Raw genomic sequence first — 13,221 nt, forward strand, 5'->3', positions numbered from 1 at the left:
CCATAAAATTCAAATACAAGCATAACACTGAATTTTACTGTGACAAAAATCCTCTTCTTGACATTAATGGTAAAGAACTAAGTTACATTTGTTCTTTTTCTCCAAGAATGTAGTGTAGCCCATGGTGTGTGGAAAGTATTTCATTATATTACTTTGATTATCCTTAAAAGAAAGTTTCAGTTTGAAATTCTGTTTTAATTTTGCTTAGCATAGGAAAAAGTTATAATACACTTAAGAAGGTATACTAAAAAGAAATGTTATTTTAATAGAATTTCAGTTCACAAATCTTATTCCAAAACTCAATACCTCAGGTACATCATGGAAGAGTGAATAATATTCATCTCAATAAATGAAGTGAGGCCACCTGGCATTCCCATTACAAGATCTATTTAACTAAGCCAATTTCAGTAGCTTAGTTAATGTTACTTTTAAAACAAGGTCATCTACTAACTTTTAGTGGAATAAGTCCTACCAGTGAGTAAAAAATAATTCCAAATTACACTGTATTAGAGGCATGATTTGTAATTTCCATTTATTTTTTAAAAATAGTATTTTAGTTAATGACTGCTTAGATTACCATGTTGTAGTTCTGAATACGTATGAAATAATATTGAAGACTCAACTTGATCTACATTGGGAGAAGGAAAAATATATTGATAGAGTAACTTGCAGAATGAATTTGAATTGACTTTTACTATGTCCACCTTCCTGGAGGGCAGTGAGCCTCTGATGTGTTCTTGTGCCAACTTAATAGCCAATATTGTTGATCTTTTGTCATTTGTCTCCTTTTAGTTCATGACTAGAGCAATATTTCACTAACTCATCAATGCCATTCAGTAAGTGCAAATAGGTAAGTCAAATATATTGTAGGGAATTATTAAAGAACCATCTCTATCTTTCTATGTATATTATGCATTGGAAATTTGGGAAACTTGAAATTGCCACATTAACACGTTATTCATCTCTAAAAATTGCTAATAACAATATGTTAGCATAATTTGCCTTTCTGTGTATTCATATTTGATTCTTTTATTGTTGGCATAGCTCAAAGTTATTGCAAACCATCTCAAGCATTCTGTCATGTAAATAATATCGCTATACCTTTTACATTTCTTCAACATGATTGTAAAATAAATGAATAATGATATTTTAAACTCAAGTTTATTTTTGCAATTTGAAAAGGTTCTGATAATTATAAGGTTACCAGGGAATCAGCTGTTTTCCACCACACCACACCTGTAAAGGGGTTTAGATGTTTTCAGAGCCTAAATTATAGCTATCCTTTAATTATTTAATTAATAATTACTTAGCGATGGCTTCTTCCTTTCAATTCTTTCTTCAAAAAACTTTGTGTCTTTTTTTAATAGTTTCGCTACATTTATTTTATTCTTTTTTTAACCAAGAAACCCTTTATTTAAAGTATAAAAACTTCATGTATTTCATATATACAAATTTTGGAATATAGTGATTCTTCCCAACCTACTGGCCCTCCCACCTGCACTCCCACCTGCCCTCCCACCCTTGATTCATTTTTTCTTCCATCTTTCTCTCAGAGCCTAAGCACAATTCTTTACCTGCTCCAGACTTCTCTATCTTCAAAATGTTTGCAATATCCAGCCACTCTTCTTGGTCTCCACTATAATTACTTCAGTCCAGCAGTTTTTAGGTGTTTTCTTTGTGGCCCTTTTAGTGTATTTTGGACAAAATAAACCTGCTAAAATGTTTTAAGCAGTGTTACTTCAACTTGAAAGTTGTCTTGTTACCTCATTTATGGTAAAAGCCACATTAGTTAGGCCGGCGCCGCAGCTCACTAGGCTAATCCTCTGCCTTGTGGTGCCGGCACACCGGGTTCTAGTCCCGGTTGGGGTGCTGGATCTGTCCCGGTTGCCCCTCTTCCAGGCCAGCTCTCTGCTGTGGCCAGGGAGTGCAGTGGAGGATGGCCCACGTGCTTGGGCCCTGCACCCCATGGGAGACCAGGAGAAGTACCTGGCTCCTGCCATCGGATCAGCGCGGTGTGCCAGCTGCAGCGCGCTGGCTGCGGCGGCCATTGGAGGGTGAACCAACGGCAAAGGAAGACCTTTCTCTCTGTCTCTCTCTCTCACTGTCCACTCTGCCTGTCAAAAAAAAAAAAAAAAAAAAAGCCACATTAGTTAAAATGGGCTACAAGACCTATGGCTCCTCAATCCTAGTTCTCTGTCTCATCTCCTCTTCCTCTCTCTCTGTTGTTCCATTCCACCTTACTCTCCTCTCCTTAGGCACACCCTTTCTCAGGATATAAAGTTTACACTCTTGCAAAATTGCTATACTCCCTTCTAAACTACTTATTCCCCATCTTTTATTTTACTCAATTATACTACATTTTCATTAACATACATATAATATATATTTTACTTATATATCCTGATTTATCTGTATCTGTCCTGGGAAAATTAATGTAAGAGAAAATACTCCTTTTTTCAAGATTTTGTTTATTATCTAACACATAATAGTTGCTTGTTAAGTATTTCTTCAATGAAAGCATGACTGGGATAAAGAAAAGAGCTTCTAGTTATTTTGAGGGTAGACTTTTCCTTATCACTGACCACAATTGTATATGTGTTGCAGATCAAGCATTAAACTGCTGAGAGATAGGAGTTTTATAATAAAATCTGTTCTTTGTTTTTCTTAATATACATTATTCTTCTCCTCTGGGTAGTGTAATAATGAGTTTCACTAACATTACATGTCACTTTGAGGTGTTAATGTGAATTTGAAAACACTGAAAAATTGAACTGACAAATTTAAAACTGCAAAGAACTGTTGGGTGAGCAGCTCTAAGCAGCAGGTTAGTTATCCTTGTTTAGAGTTTTGCTGGAAGGAATGAAATCACCACCTAATCTTAGCACTACTGAGTCTATAACCTTGAAAAATCACGAGAAAATCTGAATTTGTTTCTCAAAGCTTCACAATGGGAATGGTACTAGCTCTATTTCATAGGCTCTTTGGATGGATGAAATAAATTTATAGCCACTGTGTCTAGAGGACTATTTCTGGGTTTTGGAAAATATCCAAGACCTTACACCCTACCCAAGATTAATGCAAAATGTGCTCTTCTGTCCCACTGCATTATGATTTCACAGCTACAATAACTCAGTTACCTTCAGCAACTGAGCAGTAATTTTTGTTATTAAAATACTTTGTGTACACAAATTCACTACCATATTTAGTTATAAAGTTGGCTGTGATTTGTTCTAAGTTTCTTTCCCCAGATATATTCAATTAAAACCTTTAATGCTTCCTTCAGTCAGTGCCTTTATTTTATCATGCTTTGAAACATTCCCAACATTTCAACAGCTTATTGATTTCAAATTCTTAAAGCACGTATTAGTAGAGAAGCATCATTGTATTTTTATACAAATTGAGTATAAAAAGCTTATCAAATGGAGTTTTGATAAGCTTTATAGAAGCCTTAAAGAACTTAAAATGCTATGTGGCCAGTGTTGTGGCATAGCAGGCAAAGCGGCCACCTGTGATGCTAGCTTCCCATACGTACTCAGGTTTGAGTCCTGGCTGCTCCATTTCCAATCCAGCTTCTTGCTAATGGCCTGAGAATAGCAGCAAAAGATGGCACAAGGGCTTGGACCTGTGCACCCACATTGGAGACCTAGATGAAGCTCCTGGCTCCTAGCTTTAGCCTGGCTCATCCCTGGTTGCTGCCATCTGTGGAATGAACCAGCAAATGGAATATCTCTCTGTGTCCCTCTTTTCTCTCTCTGTAGGAATCACTTTCACATAAATAAAAAGTCCTTAAAAAACACAACACCATGAAAGTTTGATTCTTTTTTTTCTGAAGAATTATTTTATTTATTTGAAAGACAGAATTACAGAAAGAGGTAGAGCCAGAGAGAGAAAGGTCTTCCATTCTGCTGGTTCACTCCCCAAATGACTGCAATGAGAGCTGAGCTGATCCGAAGCCAGGAGCCAGGAGCTTCCTCCAGGTCTCCCATGTGAGTACAGGGGCCCAAGGACTTGGTCCATCTTGTACAGCTTTTCCAGGCCAAAGCAGAGAGCTGGATCAGAAGAGGAGCAGCCATGTCTCTAACCAACGCCCCTACTGGATGTCAGCACTGCAGGCTGGGGCTTTAACACACTGTGCCACAGAGCTGGCCCCAAGTTTGATTCTTTATTGTTTATGACAAATTTTCTTGCTAATTTTGTTTCTTTTCTTTATGAAGAAAAGTGAATTTTATGGTGATTTTCATGCTTTGGCCTTAATTTAAAAATATTTAAACGTAGGGTCTTGTGTAGAAACTTGCAAAGAGCATTCAAGTGAATACAGAATAGTGAAATCACTCTTAAATAAACTTCAGCATTTTGTAAAACAATCACCAATATTTTTAGCCCCTGAGATGTTTGTCATATTTTCACATGGAGGGTGTTTCTTTCTTTGATAATTTCCTGACTACCTCCTCAGTTTTGAGTTAAAGTTCTAAATTATTACTATTACTCCACTGTGGATAAACAAAATGTATTATCTTTTAAAAGTCATTTCCAAGAACGGGGCCATCAAAGAAGGAGGTACCTTTCTCTGAAGGGAGGAGAGAACTTCCACTTTGACTATGACCCTGTCGGAATAAGATCGAAGTTGGCGAACTCAAAAGGCTTCCATAGCTTTGGCAACTCATGACTAGAGCCTAGGGAGATTACTGATGCCATAAACAAGAGTGTCAAATTGTTAAGTCAACAACAGGAGTCACTGTGTACTTACTTCTCATGTGGGATCTGTCCTTAGTGTGTTGTCCAATGTGAAGTAATGCTATAACTAGTATTGAAACAGTGTTTTACACTTTGTGTTTCTGTGTGGGTGCAAACTGATGAAATCTTTGGTTAATATATACTAAATCAATCTTCTGTATATAAAGATAATTGAAAATGAATCTTGATGTGAATGGAATGGGAGAGGGAGCAGGCGATGGGAGGGGTGCTAGTGGGAGGGAAATTATGGGGGGGGGAAGCCATTGTAATCCATAAACTGTACTTTGTAAATTTATACTTACTAAATAAAAAAATAAATAAAAGTCCTTTCCATATGGTTTTCTTACTCCTTTTCAAAACTGAAGAGGATATCAGGAATTAAAAACACAAAGTATTCCTTCTCAACTGTAAATTCTTCCACATCCCTAGTTTATTCCAAGTTTCATGCAGGTGTTTTGTGAAAACACCATTATGCAGCAAATTATTGTCTGTCTCGACTGCATGTTTTTATCCAACCCCATGATGATAACTGAAACCTTGTTATCCCATTATATTACAAATAAGAAATCTTAAATTTCAGCTCTTCATTTGTTGAAAACAAACTTTTTCCTTTCCAGTGTTCACAAACTATACATATAGTATGCCAATTGTATAATATTCTATAAACTGCCATTATATTTATACCCACGATCTAAGAGAGGCTTTCTTATTCTAGATGGCCTAAGACTCTAAGTTAGTCACCTGAAGAATTTCTCACCATTGCTCTCAAATATCACGCGCCTCCCTCTTATCTACTGCTCCAATTTAGCATAAGCAACAAATAATAATCTTAAACCAGCTTTAATGTTTGTCTTAACTGCTTGTAAATACAGACCAGCTCAATTATCTTAGCCATGTGCACTGTTGCAGGTGGAAATTGAGGAAACTCAATTTTCCTCTGAAGCTTTTCTTCTTCAGCAGTTGTTACTCTGAGTACTAGTGCAGTTAACTGCTCAGTCACCTGAAGTCAGGTTCCCAGGAAACAAGCTAAACCCTGCGTTCTCTAAAACTTCAGATCATAAAATTCTAGTAGATGTCTCCTTGTGTTTCTCATAATTGTTATGTCTCCCCCCTCCCGGCTTTCTACCATTCAATTATGTGAGTCCTTAAAAAATCTTATTTAGTTTACTATGACAACAATACAAAAAGCTTTGAAGTGTTTCATTGCTTCCCATCTTGTGACTTTATCTCCAATATATTCATAACTTCATCACTCTTCTACTTAAAAACTATTAGATGCCTCTTGAACTGCCTTTAAGTATATTCTAAGACTATTTTTCCTAGCTGTTCTGAGATATTTTTGCATGTCTCATAAGACTAAGTATATTATTATTTTATGAGGTAGCTTATCCCCATTAAATCTGAGATATTTGAGGACTGTGACCATGCCTATTCAATAACAGGCAGCTAACAAAAGTTCTAGAAAGAGAAACTACTCAAGACATCAATGTTCAATGATTATTTGATAAAATAAAATAAATCATCCAGATTACTAGTAGCACAACTAACCAACATATGTAGCCAGGAAAGTGAAGCAAAATTATAAATTATAAAATTGCATTGATATAAAACAAATGTGAAAATATCATTGGCCAAAGTTTGCTTAACATATAAATAAATAACTGACAGTGCTCTTCATTTGAACCTTAAAAATACTGATTCAGTTTATAATACTATCAAAAAGTTTGCTATGAAAAGAATGTACAGTAGCCATGTTTACAGAGTGTAAATCCTTTCCATTTTTTTTTAAAAAATTTACAGGTAAGCACATATTGGCAATTTCACAGATTCCACACTGTTTACATTTTATATCTAAGGCATTGGATCAATGTATCATTTTTGCCTTTATAAATTAAAAATAATTATATAATTGTAGCTTCATCGCCTGAACCAGTGTTTCTCAACAGTTCCCCTACTGTCTGCCTCAGGTTCTACTTCACAGTAATTGGAGACACTATGGTTATCATAACTGGAAGGAGGAAACTTGGAACTGCTGTCATCTGGTAGATAGAGGCCAGATATACTGCTAAAATCCTACATTGTACAGGGTGCCCCCATGGCATGTACCATCAGATCTTTAGGACAGCTCAAAATGTCAACAATGGCAGAATTCGAAAACTATGTTTGAGATATCATCTCATGTTTGAAAACTTTCCACTAAAGAGGATTATATTTGTTGGTTTCTATCATAAAGTTTTGTACTAGGTGTTACTGGGAAGAATGCATTCAATAATAAATATGTTTTCAAAGAGTTTATAATCTAATAAGAAAAAAAAAACTATTATTAGATAAGTAAATAAGTAGGGGCTTCAAAAATTCCTGAAAAATCATTTTGCTCCATTTTTTCATGAACTTTTGAAGTCTCCATGTATTTGCACAAATACATATAAATATAAATATATAGCAATGGAAATTAAAACAGAATGAGGAAGAAAATGTTGGAGAAGGTATCTGGGAATTCAGTGAAGCAGTTTAATCTGAGTAAGAATCCAGAGAAATATTTAAAGAAAAATTTAAATGAAGATTTACTTTCACTTAGTAGAATTTAGACATGTTAAATAAGAGAAAGAACATTTCCAAACCCTGCAATATAACTGTGAAATAGTCCTCTATTCTTTTTTTTTTAGTCCTCTATTCTTATCTTCTTTTTCTTTTCTCCATTTCTGCATTTTGTTTCATACTATTTTGTTACTACTTAATTTGATAAAGTGACATTCCCCAGTGAGTTTGCAAATCATGAAACTCTTCAGTGTGTATTATTTCTCAGATGTGTTACTGGATCCAGGAAATGCATTCCAATTTTTGTGAATTTGAGTTAAATCTCTCTCTCTCTCTCTCTCTCTCCATATCCATATCTAATATATATCTATATGTATTTCTGTATGTGTAAATGTCCAGTGAAACAGTGATAATTTACTAATTAATTTTTTCATGGAAAAATCTTATAGATACAACCAAAAAATAAAAAAAGAAAATGGGCTGAACATTGTTGATTGAGTAAGTCTGAGGTCTAAGTGAAAAGAAACCATTGCAGGGAAAGTCAAATCAGAAGTGTTACATGCTAGTTTTGTTTGGGAATAATTCTGAACAAGAATCTTGGAATCAGGAAATAAATGGCCTTATGTTCATCTTTATTTCTTTTAATTTAAAAAAATTAGTTGAGAGGAAGAGTGAGAGGAAGAAGAGAGGAGGGAGGGGAGAGAGGAGAGAGAATGAATGATCCCAAGAACCCATCTACTGGGTCACTCCCCAAATGCCTAGGACCAGTTGGGGCTATGGGCCAAATCTGGAGCTGAGAACTCAATACTGGTCTTCCACATGGGTAAAGGAACCCAATTCCTTGAGCCATCACTGCTGTCTCTCAGGGTCTGCGTTAGCAGGAAGCTCAATTCAGAAGCCAAAGCCAAAAATCTAACCCAGTCACTCTGATATAGTAGATTTTGTATCTGATACAAAATGGATAAATGCTCTGCTTATGTGCATACTTAATTCAAGATGTGATGTATATATAAATATCTCATTAAAATTTGCTTAAATAGCAAAATAACCCAATGTTAATTATTGACATTTAATTTTACTTTCAAGTTCAGGGCCAGTGTTTATATTTGTTTTAATTATTTTTCTTATGTTTAATATTTTACCTTTTCACCCTAATGTCTAAGGATTCCCCTTGTGACTAACATATAGGGATACCTCCCATGCTCCAAGTCATGTCTAATAATCAATATTTCTTTGACACTTGGTACTGATCTAAGACACAGTGTTATATAATCACAACAGGAACTAGATTTTAGGAAATGATCGAGGATCTGTGATAGTTGGACAACTTTACATTTTGAGTAGTAGAGGTTTGTAGTGAGCTTCATTTTATTATTTTCTTTATATCTTTTTCTGAAAGCATACTGAAGTTTTAAGTCACAGAAAATTAGCAGGTATCCCACACTTTTCAATGTTATTTACTGCTTCCATCGAATCCATCACCACACCCCAAAAAGCCTGTTGTCTTAGAATCACTCCAATTCACCCCTGCTCCCCTTTCCTGTGCCAACCTCTCTGCTCAGGATTTCCTAGGGTTCCTATTGCAGCTCCTCACCAATAACTTCATTTCAAAGTTGCAAAACACTTGGAATGCAAATTGGCTTCTGTTGCTTCCTTACTTGCAATGAACATATCCATGACTTCTCCTGGCTATGCTGCCTGTGGGCTATGATCCAAATTCCAATGAGACATACAAGGCCTATCTGTAGTCCTACTTCTGGTCTAGTCTCCACCCCATGCCTTTCTTTGTCCTAACAAGCACATCCTGATTATACCCTTCACCCGTGGCAGAGATAGAATCCTTTTAAGGGAGGATTCATTGTCCAACTGTGAAGATGTGGCTGTCTTTATGGTGTTGAGCTGGTATCTTCTTTTCTGCTTAAGATTTTATTTTAACGTTTGTTTATTTTTGTAATTTTTTTTTGTATTAGTGAGGCAGAGCGGCAGACACACACACACAGTGAGAGAAAGCAAGAGTGGTAGCAAGAGATCCTCCATGTACTGATTCATTCCCCACAGCCAGTGCTGGGTCAGGCTGAAGCAAGAGCCAGTAACTCCATTTAGGTTTTCCACGTGTAACAGGGACCCAAGTACTGGAGACTTTGTCACCTGTTTCCCAGGGTGTGGATTATCAAGATGCTGGAGCAGAAGTAGAGTGGAAACTTGATCCCAGGCATTCTATCATGGGATGTGAGGAACAGTTGAACACAGTAGGCCATACCTTTCACCTCTTCCTCAGCTTTTGAACTGTAGCCATGGTCTTCTCACAGACTTGGCCAGTGACTGAGTAGAGAACAGTACAAGGGCCTGGCTACTTTTATTCAGTAATAGACCTTCTAACTAGTAATCTTGACTTCTTAGTTCCACGGTGTCTGGCAGAGATTTTGTTAGTTTTAAGGTCCTCTCTCCAGTACTGCCACATTCCTCTTCCTTGCATATGTCAATTCCCCAAGAAACCATTTGCATCTCAAGGTCCATTTACCAGGATGAACTAATTACCATGGCTGATCCTATACAAACTGTTCCCTCTACTAAGATTGCATATACATTGTCCTTTTCATGGAATTTCTTCTCGCCCATCCAGACTTTTCCTTCAAAATGAAATCCAGCAGTTTTCTCTCCATCTTTATGCTTTTGGAAATTGTAATGTTATTGCTCATTTACTTGTTTCACCTTCCGAGATGTAGTCTTTGCAAAAACAGTCCCCATGCCTTGTATACTGACTGACTTAAAAACCTGGCAGACTCACTGATTTAATAGAGCTTTCAAATTAGTAGTGCTTTATTTTTTCTTTATTTATTCATTTATTTATTTTTCATTTCAACTTTTATTTAATAAATATAAATTTCCAAAGTACAACTTTTGAATTATAGCGGCTTTTCCCCCATAACCTCCCTCCCACCTACAACCAACCGATCTCCCACTCCCTCTCTCATCCCATTCTTCATCATAATTCATTTTCAATTATCGTTATATACAGAAGATCAACTTAGTATATGCTAACTAAAGATTTCAACAGACTGCACCCACGAAGGCACACAAAGCATAGAGTACTTTTTGGGTAGTAGTTTTACCATTAATTCTCATAGTACAATATATTAAGGGCAGAGGTACTACATGGGGAACAGGTGCATAGTGACTCCCATTGTTGATTTAACAATTGACACTCTGATTTATGATGTCATAAACAACCAACACTCTTGTCAAGAGCTGCCAAGGCTATGAAAGCCTCTTGAGTTCACCAACTCCAGTATTATTTAGACAAAGCCATATTCAAAGTGGAAGTTCTCTCCTCCCTTCAGAAAAAGGTACTGCCTTCATTGATGGCCCATTCTTTCCGCTAGCATCTCACTTACAGAGATCTTTCATTTAGGTCATTTTTTTGCCACAATGTCTTGGCTTCCCATGCCTGAGAAACTCTCATGGGCTTTTTAGCCAGATCCAAATGCCTTAAGGCTTGATTCTGAGGCCAGAGTGCTGTTTAGGACATCTGCCATTCTATGAGTCTGCTGTGTATCTGCTTCCCATGTAGGATCATTCTCTCCTTTTTAATTCTATCAATTATTTGCAGACACTAGTCTTGTTTATGTAATCTCTTTGACACTTAATCCTATATTTTTGATCAATTATGAACCTAAACTGATCACTTTGACTAGTAAGATGGCATTGGTACATGCCATCTTGATGGGATTGAATTGGAATCCCTTGGCATATTAGGGGTAAATCCGAGTGAGCATGTGCCGAACTGTACATCCCCTCCCTCTCTTATTCTCACTCTTATATTTAGCAGGGATCATTTTTCAGTTAAATTTAAATGACTAAGAATAATTATGTGTTATTTAAAGAGTTCAACCAATGGTATTAAGTAGAACCAAAAAACACTCAAAGGAATAAAGTAGTAAGTTGTTCATTGACAGTCAGGACAAGGACTGATTTAGCCACTATTTCACATAGTGTCCATTTCACTTCAACTTAGTAGTTCTTAAGTGAGGCACCCCTGTGTCAGGTGCTACAGATATACAAGGAAATTTTTTAAAGTTCATGGAAAATGGGATTTAAAATAATTTTGGTGTGAAAAGTCAGAATTTATGCATGTTTTTTCACAGTACTCATTTCTACAAACTTTTAGAAGACCCCTCGTATTTGACGCTTTCCTTCTTTACAGTGACTACTATATTTAATGTATTTTTCTACCCAAGGGACATCTGCATAGATGTGAATTGGTATGTCCAAAAAGGCTCTTTAAATGCCCTTTTCTGCTTGTGCATATGTCTGCTGTACAATCCCAAGATAAAATCTGCTGATAGTTTGAGAGATTATATCAGCTCAATGGTATATGGAAGGTACTGCTTTTCATGGTTTTCAGAATATCATTTATTTTTAACCCCTTCAGTAAACCATTAAGACAAGTAAGTCAAGGCTTTGTTATTGTAAAAATTAGGAGAAAAAAAGAAAGAAGGGAGGGGGAATGAAAGAAGGGAGAAGGGGAGGGAAATGTGGTTATCTCCTTGGAATTGTATCTATGAAATACATGAAAGCCGGCGCCTTGGCTCACTTGGGTAATCCTCCGCCTGTGGTGTCAGCACCCCGGGTTCTAGTCCTGGATGGGACGCCGGATTCTGTCCCTGTTGCTCTCTTCCATTCCAGCTCTCTGTTGTGGCCCGGGAAGGCAGTGGAGGATGGCCCAAGTGCTTGGGCCCTGCACCCCCATGGGAGACCAGGAGGAAGCACCTGCCTCCTGGCTTTGGATCGGTGCAGCCTGCCAGTCGCAGCACACTGGCCATAGCGGCCATTTGGGGGTGAACCAATGGAAGGACAACCTTTCTCTCTGTCTCTCTCTCTCGCTGTCTAACTCTGCTTATCAAAAAAAAATACATGAAATCTGTTGTTTATATTAATAAAAATAATTTTTAAAATACCAAGTATTTGCTAATAGAATTTATTTTTATAAATGTGTGATAGGCAGCCAAGAGTCTATTTTTATTTATCTTGGAAACAGACTCTTAATACTAGGGATATTTATATAAAATATTAGATAAAATGTGCTTTTTAAACAGCTGCACATGTTAATTCATAGAAGGTACTTAGTAGTTAATTGTTGATTCAATGAGAAGCTGCTGAAATGTAAACTAAGTTATTTTAAAGGTTTGGAAATTTAACAGTGCCACTTTTTAACATGAAGAAGCCGCTTGGACTAATTTTTTTTAATCTTATCACTATGTTTCCCCCCATGCAGACACAATCCATGTCTATTGTTTCCACTTTCACTTCACCCCTTATGCCTCATTAGGTTTGCAATAGAGAAAAGGCTAGCACAAAATAAAGCTTAGATCGATCATTTCTCTATAGACCAGAGCAGGCAAAATCAATCACTGTCCACTCAAGTGGTTCTTAGCTATTGACTTAAACTTTCCTGATCTAGAGGGTACTGTACTGTTAATTGCTCTGTAGCTGAATGTTTGTACATCAGCATATTCCTTAACTATCAGAGAGAATGCACACTACATGTCTTTGGTAATTTCTTATGTGAATTGATGAAGATTGGAGATCTTTAACCTGTGATTAGAAGTTTGATAATAACACCCTAAATCATTTTTGAAAAAACTCTTACATGGAAAGTCCTTCCAGTTTGCTAAGGAATTTATAGTTTTCAGCTTTGAATCTCATTATGTATTGATTTTTTTGTAACGCTCTATATATTAGCTATTAATATATATGCATTTTGGGAAATTGGCCACAGCTATAAGAATGGAGTTCTTTAAAAATGTGAAAAACCTATCAGTTGTGTGCATATGTTTTAAGACAATTTTTCTTGCAATTATGATTATTACATCTAATAGCTGCTAATTGTTGCAAAAATATTATACTAAGAATTGTGTAAATTAATACTTTACACAGAGTCGGCTTCAA

General features: G+C 36.4%; 1 long non-coding RNA gene across 1 annotated transcript in view; it reads left to right on the forward strand.

The window, feature by feature from the left end:
* LOC127483820 (uncharacterized) overlaps positions 1–13,221 on the forward strand; it is an 80,630-nt gene that overhangs the window by 50,998 nt on the left and 16,411 nt on the right. Inside the window, exon 2 of the long non-coding RNA XR_007910541.2 lies at positions 793–850. This is a non-coding gene — a long non-coding RNA (uncharacterized lncRNA). The remainder of the gene's footprint in view (positions 1–792; positions 851–13,221) is intronic.

Source organism: Oryctolagus cuniculus, chromosome 12 (genome assembly GCF_964237555.1).
Source record: "Oryctolagus cuniculus chromosome 12, mOryCun1.1, whole genome shotgun sequence".
NCBI lineage: Eukaryota > Metazoa > Chordata > Mammalia > Lagomorpha > Leporidae > Oryctolagus > Oryctolagus cuniculus.